Source organism: Camelus bactrianus, chromosome 3 (genome assembly GCF_048773025.1).
Source record: "Camelus bactrianus isolate YW-2024 breed Bactrian camel chromosome 3, ASM4877302v1, whole genome shotgun sequence".
In the NCBI taxonomy this organism is placed as follows: Eukaryota; Metazoa; Chordata; class Mammalia; order Artiodactyla; family Camelidae; genus Camelus; species Camelus bactrianus.
Window position 1 is genome coordinate 161,672,166 of NC_133541.1, and position 19,413 is coordinate 161,691,578.

At 40.7% G+C, this 19,413-nt stretch overlaps 1 long non-coding RNA gene across 1 annotated transcript in view; it reads left to right on the forward strand.

Annotated features, from left to right (window-relative positions):
* The window catches only part of LOC141577227 (uncharacterized), an 86,610-nt gene that overhangs the window by 42,003 nt on the left and 25,194 nt on the right, over positions 1-19,413 (forward strand). Inside the window, exons 5-9 of the long non-coding RNA XR_012506089.1 lie at positions 9,544-9,729; positions 10,477-10,684; positions 11,604-11,663; positions 12,194-12,414; positions 18,477-18,676. This is a non-coding gene — a long non-coding RNA (uncharacterized LOC141577227). The remainder of the gene's footprint in view (positions 1-9,543; positions 9,730-10,476; positions 10,685-11,603; positions 11,664-12,193; positions 12,415-18,476; positions 18,677-19,413) is intronic.

Consider the following 19,413-nt stretch of genomic DNA (forward strand, 5'->3'; position numbering starts at 1 on the left):
TAGCAATATCAGATTAAATACTGAATACCCTTCCCTTCCCCCGAAGCAAAGTGCAGTATGTGCTACATAAGCTTTTAGTTATCTGATTCTCTTTTCTGATCCTACAGGCAATTTTTGTGTTGCATCTTTCCCGGCAACCTGGAAGGTCATTTTAGCCATAGGTGGCGCTGTTGCACCTTCTAACAGTCTTAATATTCCTTTTGCAAAAGAAGGCTTAACAAATGTTATTTTGTTTTGATTCCGTTGCTTAGTGCTTCAGAATAGCACAATGTCCATTATGTCTGTCTACCTGGAAAAATTATTCTGCTTATGTCTTAGACTTATTCTGTCATCTCGCTGTGAACATTTCAGACTTGCTGTGCAAACAATGGCAAAATCGGTCTTTTCTTCCAGTGTTAGCAACCAGTGAGCCGGAATTTTATAAAGCAGCTAAGAGCGGCCTCTGGAGCACCTTAAAGCTGAAAAGTGTACTGAGTTCCCTGAGTATTGACCCAGCAGCTGTGTATCATTTGTTGGGAGGTGATTTTGTACATATAAGAAGGGGTGTAGTCTTTTGTCTTGGGTTTGCGTGCACGTGCTGCCACTGAGCCACTTGAGCCTGAGTCAGTTTGCTCTGAGTTTTTCCCTCGTCTGTGAGATGGGGACGCTCGTATCTGCTTTGCAGAATTGTGAGAATTAGAAATTATGTAAAGTGTTTACCACAGTGGGTATGTCAAGAGGGCTCATAATCTTTAGCTGCTTTTTTGTGTGAAGCCATCATTTGAGAGTCTTTGGCAATTACTAAGAAACAGGAAAATAAGAAAAGCTGGTTTTATGCTGAGAGATATTTGAGGAGGTTCCTTAGTTCCTATACCCATAATTAAGCATCAGCAGAGTCAGAACTGTTACACAGTCGCCCTGAACCAACGTTAAGCCACAGAATTCTTTGTTACTTCATATATTTTGGGGCTTAAAGGGATCCAATACTTATACACATGTTGTCTCCAGCAGCCAACTGAGAGATGACACATAAGAGTTGGCAGGCGATAAATGTCTTATTTGTTACTGATGAAGCCACGTTCTCCATGAACTTCAGGGCTGTGGGAAAATGCGTGTCATGATACTGTGTCCCAGAATTAGAGACTCACCCTGTCCCATGTAGCTCTGTGACACAGCGAACCTTCACTTGAGCGGACCTGCCCATTCATACACAAGGCTGTCCTGCCATGGAGCCGAGCATCCCAAGTGCTTCCCAATGGTGATCAACACTGGAGGGAAAGGAAGGGTTTCAAATGCCCTGCTTGTCTTCCCGGACTCACACCTCACTCTGTTAGTGTGATGAGGGCTATCTGTTGGCCAGGGGCCAGGGGTGTGAATGGAGAAGCACTCTCCATGGCCCAGAGGAGTGGTTAGGAGGCATTCCCTCCCTTGGTTTAAACAGGTGGTGGGATGGAAGAGAAGGGTCCTCCCCAAGAGTTTATAAAAGGAGAAATAAGGATTTTCTTTGGGACTTAGACTAGCCAGGAAACACATAAGATGATTAGAAGGGAGACTTGTAAATCACTTTGATATTAAGTTGACATTTGTTGAACACCCAAAATGTGCTACATTCTTTTCTGAGAGTTTTACAGAAATGAATCCTTCAATCTTCCCAACAAGCGAGTAAGGAAGGTTTGATTGTTATCCCAGTTTTACAGTGTGGAAATTGAGGCACACAGAGGGTAAGTTGGCCAAAATCACAGAAATAGTAAGTGGCAGAGCTGGTATTTAAACCCTGGCTTACTGGTTTGAGGCTCCCAGAGATGGGCTTTGGGTGTTTAGAGTTATCTGCATCCCTGAATCTTTGTACCTCTGTACATATGTTAGCCCAGAAAGGACAGGGAAAGGAGAGTTACACAGATGCTCATAGTCATGTCTTGGCCACTGTCGAGAGTGCATCGTGATTGGCGTTATTTGTTTTCCAGGCAGTAGATCAGTTCTTATAACAGAAATTTAGTCCATTGAGTTAATCTAGAAACCCTTCCTGCTCTGTTTCTGTCCATGCTTGCCATGTGACTGCCTCCCCATGATTAGGCCATTGAGAAAATGTACTCATGGTTGAACTCTGATATTTCAGTCTGGTTCATAGTTTCACGTCTTCTGTTACATTAATAAGTTAAGTTTCTGGTTTTCTTGCATCAGTGTGTCATGAGTTTGGTTAATGTGAAACAAGTCCATGGGAGCCCAGGGGTGATGACGGTATAATTTCTGAGCACGTTGTGGCACTTCTACCCTTGCAGACCTGGCGGGAGTATGTCCGCCTTCCTCACTGATTTCCCCCAACAGCAGGGTCCTCTCCCACCCCCGCATGTGAGGCTGGGAGCTCTCTGAGTAGGCCAGTCAGAGGCCAAGTCCACCAATCAGAAAATGATGAAGTACCTGGAAGTGGTTTTAATAGAAGAAAAGGGTTTCCAGGTAGTCCAATGGGCTGTTCGAGTCCGTTTGGTGAAAAGCTGTCCAGTGTCTGTGGTTGAGGTGCTTCTTTGCTGTTGAAAAGCCTGGATTAGATGAAGGGATTTTAAAAAGCAGAAAGGAGTGATTTCAGGTGGTACGTCCACACCGGTGAGAAGTGATGGATGACCACCTGTGTGAGGCATAGACAGGGTCTTACAAACTTCTTAAAATAACTTTAAAAGCTCTTCCATATGAGTGCATTTCATATGGGGTCCAGTTCATCACTAGTCACCCTGAGAGGGCAAATAATTGATGATGGCAGAAAGAACACGGAGGCATCAAAAAGGTCTCAGTCATTTTCCCTTTTTAAAGGATGTGGCAAAGTGTAATATATTTGAGCTGGTTTTTCACTGAACAATTTTTAGTGTTTTCTGCGACTCCCCAATGCCCCAAGGTTCCATGCAGCTGGGTGTCCCCTCAGAGCAGGTCTGTCAGAGCTTGCCCTGGGTAGACGCGGTGTCACGGGGAGCAGGATGGTCAGGGTCCGCAGCTCCTCTGAGCTCCGTCTCCTCATCCGCAGTGCCGGGATTCTCATCCATGTCTACTTAGTAGTGTTGCTGAGAATCACACGTGATGGTTATCAGGTGTGATTTGTGATTGTCTCTGTGATTGGCATATAGTCAATATTTGAAAGAAACACTTTTTTTTTTACTATAATTGTAGCACATAGATTGCAGTGCTTTTTAGTCTGCTTTTTTTTTATATAACTTTATTCTTATTTTTAAATATGCACTTATTTTTATTTATTTTTTTGGACGTACTGGGGACTGAATCCAGGACATTGTTCATGCTAAGCAGGTGCTCTACAACTGAGTAATACACACCCTCCTTGTCTGCACTTGAAAATAAATATTTCAATACACAAAATAGCTCTTAAACACCATCATGGGACCTAGTCACTGTATACAGAGTTGAACACGTATGCTTTTTCAATAAGAATAAATGTTGTTGAGACATACATTTCTGAATCTGTTAATGTGCTTAAAAACGATCATAGGTAGTGATAAACACGAATCTTTGATCCAGTACTTCTTAGGGTCTGTTTTGCCATCAAGTGAAATTACATTCTACAGAGAAAGCTAATTGGATCTCTTTGATATTTGGATGGTTTAGCAGATGATCAAGGCTTTCAAAAGCTGACAGATTTGTATTTTAAACTAACTACAAAGTTATCTTCTAGAAGTTGGAATTCCTAAACTTGTGAAGTGCCCAGTAATCCAGGGGGTATGTGTCTGTGTCTGTGTGAACGTTTGTGTGTGTGACTTCAGGAATCTAGAAATAAGTTTCATATGGACTTCTGATACCTTTCTCCTACAGTTCAAGGTATAGGCATATATTTACACAAATAAATTGATATTCTTTTGTCATTTGGCATATTGGTGGGAATAAGAGTTTCTCATACTTGTTTCAGAAGGGTTGGGGAGCATGAGCTCAGAAAACGGGAGGAGAAAGAGGCAGGGAGACACTTCACACTTTGTGCAGGATATGAGAAACAGTAGCTTTTTTTTCTCTTTTCTTCTAAAGCAAACTGGCACTGAATTGTAACCTACTATTACCCAGAATTGCTTTTCTGATCAGATACAAGTGCCTCAGATTTTTCAAGGCAACATGAATGATGAAATGTGTTTTAGCAGTTATCATTAAAAGTAGTTTTATTTTTCAAGTAGAAGGCTATAGCCTGTTCTTCCAGCGGTACATGAAGTCCTCATTGATCTATGTACATGATCTATGTGCTTAGTTTCTTTGTTTTTTTTTTTTTTTTTAAGTGCTTGTTTCATTGTGGTGTGAATGAATGTTTAAAATTTCTGGATTTTGATCTTTAGAACATGCTGATTTGTCAGAGCTGTTAAAAACCTGATTGTTCTTTGGTCCTTGTTTGTTGGGGCACCCTATTGATTTCTGTTGTCTGTTAAAGCGGGAAATGCTTCCTCTAGCCTGCAGATCATTAAGTGAATGGTTTGCAGTGTGCCTTTAAAATTATTTGAATGCATTGAGCATGTTTGTCCAGTGAATTCTGAATTAACTCATTCTATTGACTTTGCTTTGGTTCTGTGCCTTTGCTCCTCTCCACAAGAATTTGAATTCTCTGTTGCATTTTGTATACGTGTTCTTAACAGGGGAAGAAATTTTGCATTTTTTACAGAGGTGGCTTTTCCTATCCCCTCTGAATGCCTTCTATAATTGATACAATAGTAATCTGTTATTGCAGTGCATAATTCTTTCATAAACTATTTTTTGGCATAATCAGAAACAATGACAAAGTATGATAATAAAAAATATGAAAACCTTCCTTCCTTTGAAGAATAGAAATCAGGTGGTCAGGCTCACGCATGCTTTGTGCCTGACACACTTACTCTCATGTCATTGTGTATCATGATTCGGAGATGGAGTTGCTCCAGGTTTATAGATTTTTGTTTTAATATTTGTGTTGAATTCTTTCTCCAGGCTGATGTTTCCTGTTGCTTTTGTGGAAAGAGTAGAAGGGAAACAAATCCTTTGTTTTGTTTTCAGGAGGCCTGAGTTGATGAGAAAAGGGTTGAGGGTGGGCTGAGGAAAAGAGTGACACTCCCTCTCCTCCCGGCTGAAATTGATAAACAAAGAAATCAATTAAGTGTATCGGTATTTGACCAATAGAAGTTAGAGAGCCCAAAATGGCTAGATATGCCCAATGGAAATTACTGAATTCACCTGCAGAATTATGTGCTTTACCAACTAGAAGCAAATTAGAGCAATCAGAAAAATCAGTAATATAATGAGATATAAAAGGAATATTATATCTTTTATTTCTGAAACTTTTCTACGGTAAGTTGTGTAGAGCTAAAATTAAGTTTCAAGCACCAGGAGTTAAGAGTGTGGGTAGTTCTGTAGGATCGTTATTCACGGATGTGCCTAGACCCTGCTAGAGTGGCTGAAGATGGCAGGAAAAGACCCAGAGGCAGGATTTGTCATCCTAGGGTGTCCTCCATAATGGTTCCATGTGGGACCCCATGATTGGTTTAACAAATTGTAACACACTCCAGCCTCCTGTGAACTTTAAGAAGAAAAATATATGCTTAAAAACTGCTTTGCAAGCAAGTGCCTGTACATCCTCACTCCAGTCTCCTTGCCTTAAAAAGCAGAGACAATGCTTTGCTTGCATAGATGAGCTTTTAGATAGCACTCTGCTGGTTGCAAAGCATGGACCGAGGCCCTCAGCTATAAACGCTGAGCTTGTGTGCTGTTAGATAGTCTATGATCCCCAAAACAAGGACCTGGCTGGTCTGGTGGTCTGCTTTGTAATTCACATGTCTAAAAATGTATCTTGCTCCCCTCACCCCATGACTTCCCTAAAGATACACTAATCCTTTGTACTCATTGTGTATTCTACAATCTCTGCTTCATACTGTCTTTCCCGAAGTTCCTATTACTATCACACAACTGTTAATGAATTTTTCCTTTGATTATACACAATAAATAAGGGTGCAATTGAGAGGCTCGTGGAGTTGGCTCCCTACTCCCTCTCGATTTATTGACTTTTTCCACAGAGACTTGAATAATCATTCCATGTCGGTAAGAATTCTGCCAGCCAACCCACAGTTCCAGGTGAGAAGGATGCAGGTTTATATCTCCTACCCGATGGAGAGAGAGGAGAGAATTGAGATATGCTCCCCCATGGTCCCTTCCTGTCCCACGGCCACTGCAGTTCACCTGCAGCCTTCTGGCCTCTGCTCAGAGGGCCTCTGTCCCAGGACTGACTGCAGCTTTTTCTTCCCTTGTCAACATTTCCTGTGCCTTTCAGAAGTTGGTCTCTTCTCTGCAATTCATCCCTGGTAGATGTGATGGTGGTCAGCGTGCTGGTGGGCAGTCCTTTGGGGACTCCCAGGAGACATGCTGATTCTCCTGAGTCTCTCAATCGGGGTTACATAACAGTCGAGCACCGAAGGAAGCCCATTCACGTGAGGTCAACAGAGCATTTTATCACTTTCATTTTATTTTTAAATTTTCAGTGGAGAAATTATTTGTAGCAAACTGTTCCAGATATTCGGCCGCCTGCTTTCCTCACCACCATTTCCTTGTTGGCTCTGGTGCTTAAGAACCAGGTTTCTTCTCTGGTCATTTGTAGCAGCTGGGCTTGCCGAATCCTTGATCTGCATTTGAAGCAGAATGCTTCTTCCTGATGTGAAACAGATTTTCTTATTTCTGAATATTTCGTGTACACTCAGCAACTGTTTCAAGTGAAATGCTCTTGTCCAATTTCGGTTAACTCACATTTGCTTATCTCCTACTTTCATGCTGAGGGCAGTTTCTTCTTCCTCTAATAAAAGTTAGCAATTTGCATTTACTAGGGAAGGTACTGGCCCGAGGTGCTTTTTTTCTTACCAGTTTTAATACAATTCACCCATTTAAATATACAGTCGTTTTTACTCTATGCCCAGAATTGTGCATCCCATTTAATCTTAGAATATTTTCATTCCCCCAACAGGAAGCCCCGTATGCATAAGCAGTCATTCCCATCTTCCCCATCCTCCCCCAGCCCCAAGGAGCCACTCTTCTCTCTCTGTGGATTTGCCTGTGCTGGACATTTCATTTAAATCGAGTCACTTCATGTAAGTTTAACCGTCTATTGTGACTGACTTATTTCACACTGAGTAACGTTATAAAAGTTTGTCCACGTTGTGGCCTGGGTCAGTACTCTATGCTTTGCTATTGCTGAATAATATTCCACTGTATGGCTGGGCCCCACTGTTTACCCATTCATCAGGTGATAGGCAATTGGGTTGTTTCTGCTTTTTGGCTGTGATGAGTAGTGTCGCCATGAATATTCCTGTAGGAGTTTTTATGTGGATATTTGTTTTCAGTTCTCTTACGTCTGTGCCCAGACAGCAGAGTTGCTGGGTCATTCAGAAACCAAATGTTCAACTCTCTGAGGACCTGCCAGGCTGTTTTCCAAAGTGGCCACGCTGTGTTACGTCCTCACCAGAAAGGGCTGTGCGCTCCGCTTCCTCTGTGTCATTATTAGTGCTTGTTACACTTTTTTTTATTATAAGCTATTGTTGTGAGTGTGAAGCGGTTTCTCCTAGTGATTTTGACTTGATTTCCCATACAGCTAAAGATATTGAACATCGTTTCTTTGTGCTTATTGGCCATTTGTATATTTTCCTTGAAAACTACCATTTCAGATCCTTTATTCACCTTTTAATTGAGTTGCATTTTTATTGTTGAGTTGTAGGAGGTACTTTTTTTTTATAGATACAAATTCCTTATCAGATAAATGATTTAAAAAAAATTTCTCCTGTGTGTTGTTTTTTCACTTTCTGGATGGTGCCCTTTGAAGCAAAGTGTTAAATTTTGATGAACTCAAATTTATCTCTGTTTTCTTTGTTCCTTGTGCTTTTGGGGTATTATTTAAAATCTGAGGTATTTTATTTAAAATTTTATATATAAAATAACTTAATTCGTAGGACCGTTCTAGGAGATGGGTGCGGTTGTTGTCCCCAGTGTATGGATAGAAGACTGAGATGCAGAAAATTTCTCTGAAATATCAGTTTCACAGCTACCCAGTGCTGTGGGAGTTCAGGCACTCATGTTCGTCCCAAACATCTGTGATCCTCACCACTATGCTCCACTACTGCCTGGAATCGTTAATGAAAACGTCTTTCCTTTTTTGATTCCTTGTTAGTTTGTTTTCTCATTGGGGACCTCATCTCCTCATTTTCCTTTCGGATATCAGTGTAGATTTATTTTAGGTTTCATGTAGTCAGAAGTATTTCTATCAGTTAACTTCTTTATTACTCACTCTCCAGTGATGATTGTTGCTAGTTGACCTAATCAAGTCATGCTTAAGTCTTTCCTTCTCATGACACTAAAAACGGTCATGACTTACAGAATGCTAAAAGCAGAAAGTACTTGATTGATTTTATTTTGCTACCCAATCAAACCAATCAAATAAAAACCCACTGTTGACACAGATTATAAGCCCTCCAGGATAGGGTCACTGTCTTCCTTGTGTTCCATTTATTTGGTCACAGTGTCTGGATAGTGCCTTGCTGTTCAGCAGTTTTGTTAGGAAACGGTGCTTGTGAATCATTGTAAGGACAGAATTTTGACAACAGACTGTGTTGTTCATTTCACAAGGGAAAAGATAATATAGAAATACTGCTCAGATCTATTTTAAAATTAAGCTTGGAATTTTGAGAACAATTCAAGAAACCATACAAAGATTTTTCACTAATTTTAGAACTATCTTAAACACATTATGGTTGCATAGCAGAGTAACTTATCAAGTAGATTTGACAAGAGGAGTGTATTATTGATTTTTTGTTTTAGTTGAAATATTCTATCTGGGATAAAGTAATCAGTGCCTATAAATGAACAAATATGTTTGTATTTCTATGCAACATGGGAGCAGACTTCATATGTTTCTATATAATATATATGACTGTGTGTTTTAATCTGTCTGTCAGTGTTTTTATAGTTTTTCAGCAATGTTGTAACATTAGAATTCTAAGAAATTCACTCCCGATACTACTGCAGTTTGTACTGTGTATCCTGTCTTATGTATGGGATTCCACTGTCCCCTAAGTGAGGAATTTCCTCTCCTATTGAGTTAGAAGCAGATTTAAAGGAACTGTGATTTCTAGGCGTTTGCTCTCCATGTGTTTGCACTTGGGTGTCAATCACAATTTTCCCTTTCTTGAGTTTTCATTGTTCAATTAGAATTTTTGAAAATAACTATTAATATGTTTCACCAGGCTCCCTAGTAACTTGATGTTTTTGTGCTTTTCAGTTTTCAAATTATGAAAATTGTAAATGCACACTTGTTTTTAAGTAGTCCTTTTTCACTAGATATTTGTTTACCTCTTTATAGTTAAAATAATTTTTTTCCCAATGAATGAATCACTGTGCATGTTTTACAAGATACCTTTCTTTTTATTTTTCTTATTCTAACAGGTATATTCATTGTAGAGAATTTTGAAAATAAGGATAAACCCAGTAATAACTTAAAAATGGCCTCTAATCTCACCTGGAGATACAGTTGTAAGTTTTGAAATTGAGAATTACAAGTCCTCTCATTTTTTTCTTTTTTTCAAGTACGTTTTGGTTACTGAGTCCCTCGAATTCCCATATGAATAGTAGCAGCAGCTAGTCAGTTACTGCAGAGGAGCCCGCTGGGATTGTGATCGAGACCACGTTGAGTATACAGATCGCTCTGGGGAGCACTGCCATCCCAAGAGCGCTGTCATCTGATCCAGGAATGTGCGTGGTGTGTCTGTCCAGGTATTTAGGTCTTCTTTAATTTTTTTCAACAATGCATAGAGTTTACATAGTATTATTTTACCTTATTTTTTTGCCTTTATACTGAGTACAATTGTGCAAGGTACCAGGATCAGAATTGTATTATAGCCCCGCCACTTGCTGCCACCATGGACGCTGCACTCTTGCTTTGCCCTGTGTAAAATCTTGCACAAAATAGGACCTAAGAAACTCTCTCTTGAATGAATGATTATATGATAGCTGGATGATGCTGGAGAGTCCTTGTGATGATGTCTTTTTCCCACACTTTCCCCTCTTCTTAACTATGCCTTTTCTCTTCCTTTCCTCCAGCCTGGGTTTCAGCCTGCCTGTGGCATTGATTTTCCCTGAGTGTGGACTCTTCCTTTAACTAGTTCACGATAATGTTTCATGCGGGCTATGAAAACTTGCTAGATGTCAAGAAATAGCAAATTCACTGCATGCTAGTATTTTTAGTCTGTGGTATTATATTATCCATTGAAATAAAATCAGGCTGACACCCTGAGCTCTTTTCTCCTTCCTACGGGTGATACTTCTCTGGTTGCTGTCTGTGCCCTTCCCCCAGACATGGTTTTGGAGTTGAGTAAGTCACCATCAGTGGAGCTCTCTCTTTAAAGATGAAGAGAACATTTGCTCCTTCTCCCTGGTTGGGGACTGGAAGAGATGAGGTAACAGATAAAGAATGGAGCCCCATCTCATTCTGACCCCCGCTCTTTCCGTTCCTTTCTCCAGGGGAAAAGAGTACAATTCAAAAATATAAAGATTGTGAGCTAATGAGATAGACAAGACAACCGAACATTTGTTAAATATCCTTTCATGCCGGAAACAAATGTATTATACACACAAAAAGCACACAAATCACGGTAGTACTGCGGTTACAAACGTGGGTCTGAGTTCGAGTCCTGCCCTGGAGTGACCAGTCCTGTGAGATGGAGAACTGGTAGGTCGGCTTAGCCTCTTCCGGACTTGTTTTCTGTCCTGCAGAGATGGGGCTCGCTAGGCGTCCCTCTCCCGTAGAGGTGCTGTGGGGTGTAAATGGCGCGCGTGGGCAGCCCGAGCACAGCTGCTCATTCCTCGTAAGGGCAGGATAGCATCGCTTTTGCGATGACAGCTTTATGACCGTCCCGTGTAGACTCTTAGTGCTCCGAAGGGATGCCTTGTGGTTTGGAGATGGGATTCTCACTTCTGTAAATACCCAAGGATTGTGTTATTGGGCCGTGCTGATTTGAATCTATTCTTTAGAAAGTACATATTGTAGATATATTTTTCAAGCATGCATGCTTTTTTCTTTTATTATTTATAGTTCTACCCTCTCATCTCTTGGTGTGACTTTTCATGGAATCCAGGAAACCGTCCTAAGCCACCTGCCTCTTCACACTTCTCCGTGGTGGTTTTCTTCCCTGACTAGAAGAGGGTTCTGCAAAGGAAATTTTCTTTGTTCCCCTTTTCTTGGAGTCACTCTGACACCCCAACTCTCACCTGTCCATCTGTCCATTTCTCTACCCACTGATTCTTCTGACTTGTTCCAAAAAGCATTTCAGGCAGCTTACAGAAGAACAGATACCAAATAAACAGGTGAGAAAATGGGGCCAAGTTCAGACAGTGAGGCTAGGAGGCGAGCCTGTGTGAGAGTTGCAGGCGTGAGACACACGCCTCAGGCCTGTGACTTATAAGATCGACAGCAACAGTGTGCCTGAGGCTCCCAGCAGACACAGGGAAACAGGGTTTGTGGGAGATGCTCACTGGCTGTGAAATAAATAAGTGGCTTAGGAGATGCCCAGCCTTTCCAGCTACTAAGGCTTAGGAGAATATTTTGAGTTTCTTCCAAAATCAGAGTATTGCATCTTTTCTTTTTTCAGAGTTCTATGTATAGTTGGTTACATTCTATACCTGGAAATTTCTCCAAAACTGCTTCCCACGTGAGTCCCATGGCTCGGGAATGGGGTGGTTCTGCTCATTGACGGGTGTAGGCCAGAAACAGAAAATGACAGCCTCAAAGGAGCCTGGGATTTGTCAGTTATGTTTTGTCAGTGCTGTAGATTTCAGAAAACGCTTTCACCGTTTCTCTCCATCTGAGGTGGCAGCGTGCTCTCTTAGCAGCATAAGGAGCTCAGGGCCACGGGATGGTGGGGGCTGACTGCACTGCTATCAAGACAGATGTGCCAGTCTCTGCAGGCGTGGTGATTTTACATAGTGCATTTCATGTTCTTTAATAGGTTTCAACAGGTAGTTAATTAACTAAGTTAATTAACATTTAAGAAATATGATGCTTTGTTGAAAAGACAGTTATAGGCAGAATATAAGTTGTGAACCCTTTAAAAACGGTTTCATTACTGAAATTTTAATAGGGAAGATTTAGTTTATCTTATTTACACCTCTCTTCAAAAGTAACAAAGAAACAAGACAGAAAAAGCAGAGGATGATTTCTGTTCTTCCTCTCGGCTTGCAGGTGCCCTCACCTCCAGTGGCATACATCCAGACACCAGCACTGACACTGGCCGTGCTCACAACTGCCTTAGCCCTGAAGACACAACTGACAAATAGAAGGGGGCTACGCCCTAAGACAGCAGGTGGTCTTACTTTGTGGGTCCTTATGTAACTGCGCGGTGTTATTCAGGATCGCCCGTTCTACACTTTGTGACGCTGCTGCCGTGTCTCCTAGTTATTTCTGTAAGTACTAGTGTAATTTTTTCAATGTGTGGTACTAGACATCTAAAAATGCTTTTTTCAGATGAAAAATAATGTGTATTTAATATAATAAGTCTGAAAAAAGGGACAAAAGTGTCTATCCTGGTCCCACTACTCAGAGATAATAATTAACAATTTAACATCTATTTTCTGTTCTTTTCATCAGTGTGTATTACATCTGTCATAAAAACCAGCGAGCACTCTGTGCCTGTTTACTGTGTGGAGACATCCATTTTCCATTCGGCTTATTACACGTTTTTCTACTGTATTCTCTCTCCCCTGGCATGATTTTTAATGACCAGTATAGCATTCTGTCTTGTGGAGGCATCGTCCATTTTACTTCGGACTTAAATAAACTTTTAAATTCCAAGTATATTTAACTGAAATACTGAAAAGAGAACTGTGGTGGTACCGAAAGGCCCCTACATCCCTTCCCCTTTTTTTCCTGAGAGTAAAAACTGCTGACAATGTGGTGTATATATTTTATGACCTTTATGCCTGTCATATATATATACACATACATACATACATGTATATGAGAAATCTATGTATATGTGTGTGTATATATGCTGTATTGAAAAATAAGGCCACACTATATGTTTTGTGCAGCTCGGTTTATTCACTGAGGTGTATATCATAGACGTCCTCCCACTCCAGACTCACCCGGTCCTTTCAGATAGAGTAGAGGGGTCTCCTGATGTGCAGTAGATTTGGTCTCTTGTGTAAGGACACCTTTGGTGGGAGAGTACTGTGGACAAGGCCTTGGACCACGCCAAAACGCCTGCCCCTTAGTGCCCACAGCTCGCCTTGATTTACCGCATCATTGTCTTGATGGTGGATACTTAAGTTTTCTCCATTTTCCACTGTCAGAAAGGGTGTTTGACTGGCGTCCTTCTTGTACAAACATTCCTGTGATCTTGTATGAGTATTCCTTTAGTTAAGGTTTCTGGGAATTTAGTCCCTGGATGTGACAATTACATACATCACAGGCTCCTTTCAAGTGACTCTAGAAATTCCTTCTCCTGCGGGGAATGAAAAGATGTAGAATAACTTATGTAACCAATTCTCTATCGCTGGATATGATTTCACTTCAGCTTTTCTTCCCACCATTGTAAAAAGTGCTGTGTAAATGCTCTGATGAGTAAATCTTTTTGAACTGATTTTTTTCTAAACGAAACGATTCCTAGAAGGGGAGTTGAATCTGTGTGTACACACGTTTATCAGAGTTTACATATCCATTGACATGTCGTCCCCCAAACACGTTGCTCACAGTTTGTTCTCTCACAGATGGACACTAGCTAGAACAACTTTTAAAAATATTTGCCAATATGATGAGCAAAAGTGCTTTTTCATTGTTTTAGTTTGCATTTGATGACCAATGAGGTATTCAGCATTTTTCACTTATTAGCCATCTGACTTTTAAAACGTGAATGATCCCTTTTGTCCTTCGCACACAGTTAAGTGAGGGAGCTTCTTGTTGCTTTGTGACAGCTCTTTGTATGTTATGAACATTAACCCCTTGACTTCATCAATATGTATCACGCAGTTTTTACTTGTCATTTCTTGCCTTTCATTTTATTCAGTAGGTTTACTTTTGTTGTGGCCCAAAATATACTTAAGATAGTAAATGTCTTCTTTTTGGGTTTTATTTTTGGTATTATTTTAGAAATACTTTCTTATAATGCTACAAATCTCTTCTGTAGGTTTTTTAATCTCTAAGATGGAGATGATAATAGTACTTGTTATAGTGAGGAGAAGTTGAATTAATATGAGCAAAGAGTTGCATTTGCTGTTATTAGTACTTTTTAATATTTACATCACTATCTGTAATTTTTCTTTGGTTATTATGACAGGAATAGAATTTGTTCTTTCCAGGTGATTCTCTGATTTTCCCAGGACAATTATTGAATTCATACTTTGCTCTTTGATTTGAAATCCCACATGCACAAAATACTTATGTACACTAAAGTCTCTTTTTGAGCTCATGGTTTATTTCTGTCAATCTTACTTTATTACTCCAGCACCATAACTTACATACTGTAAAAATTTATTTAATATCTGACAGTGTGATTTTTTTTTGATTCTTTTCTTCCATCCCAATTTTTCTTGGCTAGTATTATGACTTTATTATTCCTGAAGAATTCTAAAATACTTTGTTCAAGTTAAAGAATAAAAACAGATAAGGGTTTTCATAGGATTTTTTAGTAAGTTTTGAATTATCTTTAAAAGAGCATTCATTTTACAAAGCTGCTTTCCTCCATGCAATATGTTGATGTCTCTACATTCACATCTCTTAATTTACCCCTCAGTATAGTCCTGTATTTTTCTCCATGTACAACATGGGCATTATTTTTGAGTTTAGCCCAGATTATTGTTTATGTTTTACTTAATTTTGTAAGTGAGAATTTTTTGCAATTATATTTTTTAACTCTTCAAACTGACACCTAGGAAGGCAGATTCGGATTGTCAATACTCACTTTGTAACTTGTCATTTAAAATTGTAAGTATTAAATACTTGTTCCAGAATCCTTTCTTTTCTGTTTTTCAAAATTTGTTTCCAAGATTATCAAAGTGGTCGTAGCTAAGTAGTGTATTTGGGGAGACTGATGGAGAGAGGTAGTGTGGCTCATGTACAAACTGTGAGCATTTTCATGGCTGCCTTTAGGCTGGAGAGGCCTCCGAAGAGCCCAGGTTAGACCAGGGATGGCTTTTTATGCACTTGAAAGCCAGCATTCCTGCCTTTGTGGAGAAGCCTGTTGGGCGTGACAGGTAGATGATCAAGGTCCGATGGAGGCCATTGGCTGCACAGAGCGCTGTGACTGTGAGAACTGGCGACCATTAACATGGGAAATGCTTGGCGCCAGGAACACTGCAGGGGAGCTGGGGAGCCTGTGTGTTAAGGATTTTCCAGTCCTGGGAGTGAGAAGAGCAGACTCTGCATTCAGATCTGAGTTTGAATTCATCCTCTCTTGTTTAATGGTCCTCTGACTTTTGTCAAGTTATATATCCGCTTTGAACTCCTGTTTTCTTGTGTCTCAAAATAGGAGAATTACGGCCTGCTGCTAGAGTGTTTGATCAGGGTAAATGATTTGTGTCTATAAGATGCCACGTACTGTCACAAGTTCAGTGAGAAATGGGCTGTTGCCTCTTCTGCAACTCAGTGTTCGACAACACACCTGGGGAAAGCCAGTCCCTAATTTGTGTGTGATGCAAGTAGGAACAAAATTAATGTCTTGCCTTTCGCTAGCAGTATTCTTACTCCTTTGCTTCATTTACTTCTTTCCTCCTTTCATTTCCCCTTTCCCCTCCTCCACCAAAAGAACCTGAGAATATCTCAGAACACTAGATTCAAATTACTTTAAAGGTTGTCTCATCCTCATGAAATGACAGTAACATAAAAAAATCTGTACACATCCCAGAATTCATTGTATTTGATTTACGCACACACACACAATCAGGCTACCTCCCACTTACAGAGGAAGAAGAACCACTTATTCTGAGTTTTCATTCACTGTCCGTGAGAGCAAAGTGTCTTATGCAGACTTTCACCTGGCTTCATGCATGGTGTTTTTAGTTGGATTTCTGCTTTGTGGCCATAGAATTATTCTCCTAACAGAAGAGAGGAAGTGGAGACATAGACATTCTGCTCAGATATTGGTGTCATCATATTTGAGTTGGGAAGGACTTAAGACAGCATAGAGTCGTATCTGTTTATGGGTGAGAATCCATGATAGTGTAACTTGGACAAGAACCTGGATCTTCTGCCATCGTGCCCACGAGGGTGAAGAGGCAACTTGGTGGGGGATGGCAGTGATCCTTCTTGCTTGAGTTCCAGGGTCTTGCTAGTTTTCATTGCTCACCTGCCTTTAGTTAAGGTCCATGTGGCCTCTCATGGGAAGGTCACGCTGTTCTGATAAATAAAGTTACTAATCAGCAAAAAGCTATGGACCCACTCATATTTCCCAGAGTTTTTTCTGCTGACCTGCTGACACTTTATATAAATGAGACCTAAGAAACTACTGGATATAAAATCCTTTGTGTTATCCTCGAGTTCCATAGGAATGGTGTGCTGTCTCAGGCTGTCTAAGGCTAGATCTGAATAAAGATAGGGTGATAGGCTTTGCTGCTGGACCCTCCACAATCAAATGTGTTTTCCACCTTAGTGTTTAGAATCAGGCAGATGAGCTCAAATCTTGCCTTTACCAGTTATTAGCTTAGTGACCTTGGGGAAGAAACTGTACTTAATTGTGTTCAATTTTCTTTGTTTGTAAATAAGTTAAGTATTTATTTTAAGGTTTTTGATTTAGAGTTGAATGAGTTAATTTCCTCATTTATACCTAAAATACATATCGCGTGGCTCTATGATGGTGCCTTGGTTGTTGATTACTAAGGCACTCGGCAGGGAGAAAGGGGGTGGGGGACCCCTGGATTCTAGAGCTTATTATATTCCAGGATATGCTTGTAAAAGACTGGATGTGCAGTGGATTTTTAGTAAATATCCATTCCTTTCCTAATCCGCATTGATTGTGTATATATCTTTATATTAATATATGAACAAATTTATAATGCAATTTAAATCTTTCTGTAGAATTTAAAATATGTAGTTGTAACAAAAATACGTGAAATAAAATGATTTCACTTTTATTTTTTTTCAATAAGCAAAACAAAATAAAATAGAAAAGAAAAAAAAAGGTTTGAAGGAGTAGAAATAACTTTCTTTCCATAGAATCAATTCCCTAACAAAGGTTTTTTGGTTTTGTTGTTAAACAGCATATAAAATTGATAGGTTGTGACATATAGGAAATGAGGAAACAGTGGAGACATAGTACCTCCAATGAAGTCATTTAGTTACCACGTCAAAACTAGTTCTGCTTCCTGAATGACAGGCCAGTAAATCGGGAGATGAGGTGTTAGAGCAAGGAATAGTGACTTTATTTGAAAAGCTGGCAGACCCAGAAGATGGCATACTGATATCCTGGAGAACCCTCTTCCCCAAGTCAGAATTCAGTCTCCTTTTTTACTAAAAAGGGGCGGGGGTGTGGTTGGTTGTTGCAAACTTCTTGCTGTACGAATTGATTTCCTTGGAATCCTTTGTTCTTGCAGCTGTCCATGTGGGTCAAATCATGGCACCCCTGTAAAACCTCAAAAAAACAAAGTTTATTCTTTATTTTGCAACTTGCCATCTCTACATAAGTGTAGAAGAGCTAACATCCTTAAAGATCAGAGCCCGCAAAATAGGCCCTCCTGGATATTTCAGGCTAAAGGCAACTTTCTTTTACAAAAGGTGCAGAGATAACAAGTCTTAGCCTAGAAAACAGGGTACAGGTTTAAAGACAAACGAACACATCTAACATGGAGTCAAATTTGTTCTTTTCTATTACAATTTCTTTTTCCACCTCATAGATAATTTTAGTAAGAAACATGAGCAATTTTTTTACTTTTGCTTCTTAATAACGGATAAGTGGCCCAACTACAGTTTTGTGAACAGGGATGCTGTGCGGGCATAGGGGTCACAGCAAATTCTTGTTGGGGGTGGTCGACCCTGCAACATGTCTGATGCCCTGTGAGTGTTGGTGAGAGTCCCCCTAACCAGGGGCTCTCTTCAGGAACCACCATGTGGGCATTGACCTCTGGAGACTTCTTTTTCAGCTGTAGGAAATTTTTTTTAGATGCTGTGATGAAAAAATCACTCCAGCTGGGGATAATCAGGGAATAAAGGAAGGGGAAAAGGGCTTGGAGTAGTGTAGAAGAGAAGGACAGAAGATCAGGGAGCCTGGGGGCTTGGGGGCAGGGCCTCGGGAGAGAGAGTAGCAGAGGTGGGGAGGGGCCCGGCTCCAGAACCAGCTCCTGCACCTTTCCCTGCACCCAAGCCTCACAGCTTTTAATTGGGCCCAAGACTCTTTCCTGTCTGGATGTCACCCTGGGCAGAACGTTGAGAATCGAAGGTAAGGTGTGGGCAGCACTCACCTAGGGGGTCACTGAGGACTTGGTCAAGTCCACAGTGCCTTTTCTAGTCATGTGTCTTCACCTGTTCTTTATCTCAGGATCTGAGAAGCAGGAGCAAGGAACTCAGGGAGAGATCCAGGAAGACATCTGACTCTGTTAAGAGACGACAGTCACAGCGACACGGGGAGCGAGGACACTTGCAGCAAAGTAAAATGACTTCACAACTATTGCATCAGAGCTGCAGGTGTGAGAGAGCCTAAGCCTGTCTCAGAGTGCAGGGGACAAGAGGAAAGGAATGGTAAAATTAACACTGACAATTGAAATTTTGTTAAATAGCCTGCTAATATTAATTGTATCAAATGAATGTATGCAGGTGTATTTCTATGATCATTTATAGGTACACACAACCCCACCAGCCCGTCTTTCTCCCATCGGGGATGGGCTTTCTCAAGCACAGTGCCCCTCCTGGTTGAGTGGGCCACGCTGCGGGTCCTCGTCTGGGGCCAGGCTGCTGCAGGACACTGAGTCCCCGAGGCACGGCCTGGGAGACATGACAGGAACATCTCTGCTCATAACTGAGAGCCTCCGTTTCCCCCTGCAGTGTAAGAATGCCGGTGACTCAGTTAGAAGCATGCATCCAACCGGTCCTTCCGTGTCATCACCATCTAGAATCGGTGCCTGAATCTTCTGAATTTCTCCAGAATGTGGTTTAAAATCACCTTCGACAATTGAGTGTGTGTCCTCTTACAAGTGGAGGAATTGCTGCCGTTTCCCTGGAACTTACTCACCACTAGTCCATCTGATTTTTCTGTGCTAGGATTCAGTATGGCATGCTAAAAATTCTGCAGTCAGATCTTGAAACACTGATGAAGAGGATTATTTATTTTATTTCTTTATATGATAGAGTTTTACTTTCAAAATTCAGAGTTTTCGGTTCTTTCAAAAAAATTTTTGGGGGTTGGAGAAACAACTTTGCTCTTACCATCTCTGTGACCTGTTGCTTTGTGCCTCTCACCTGTCTTCTGTCACTTGTGA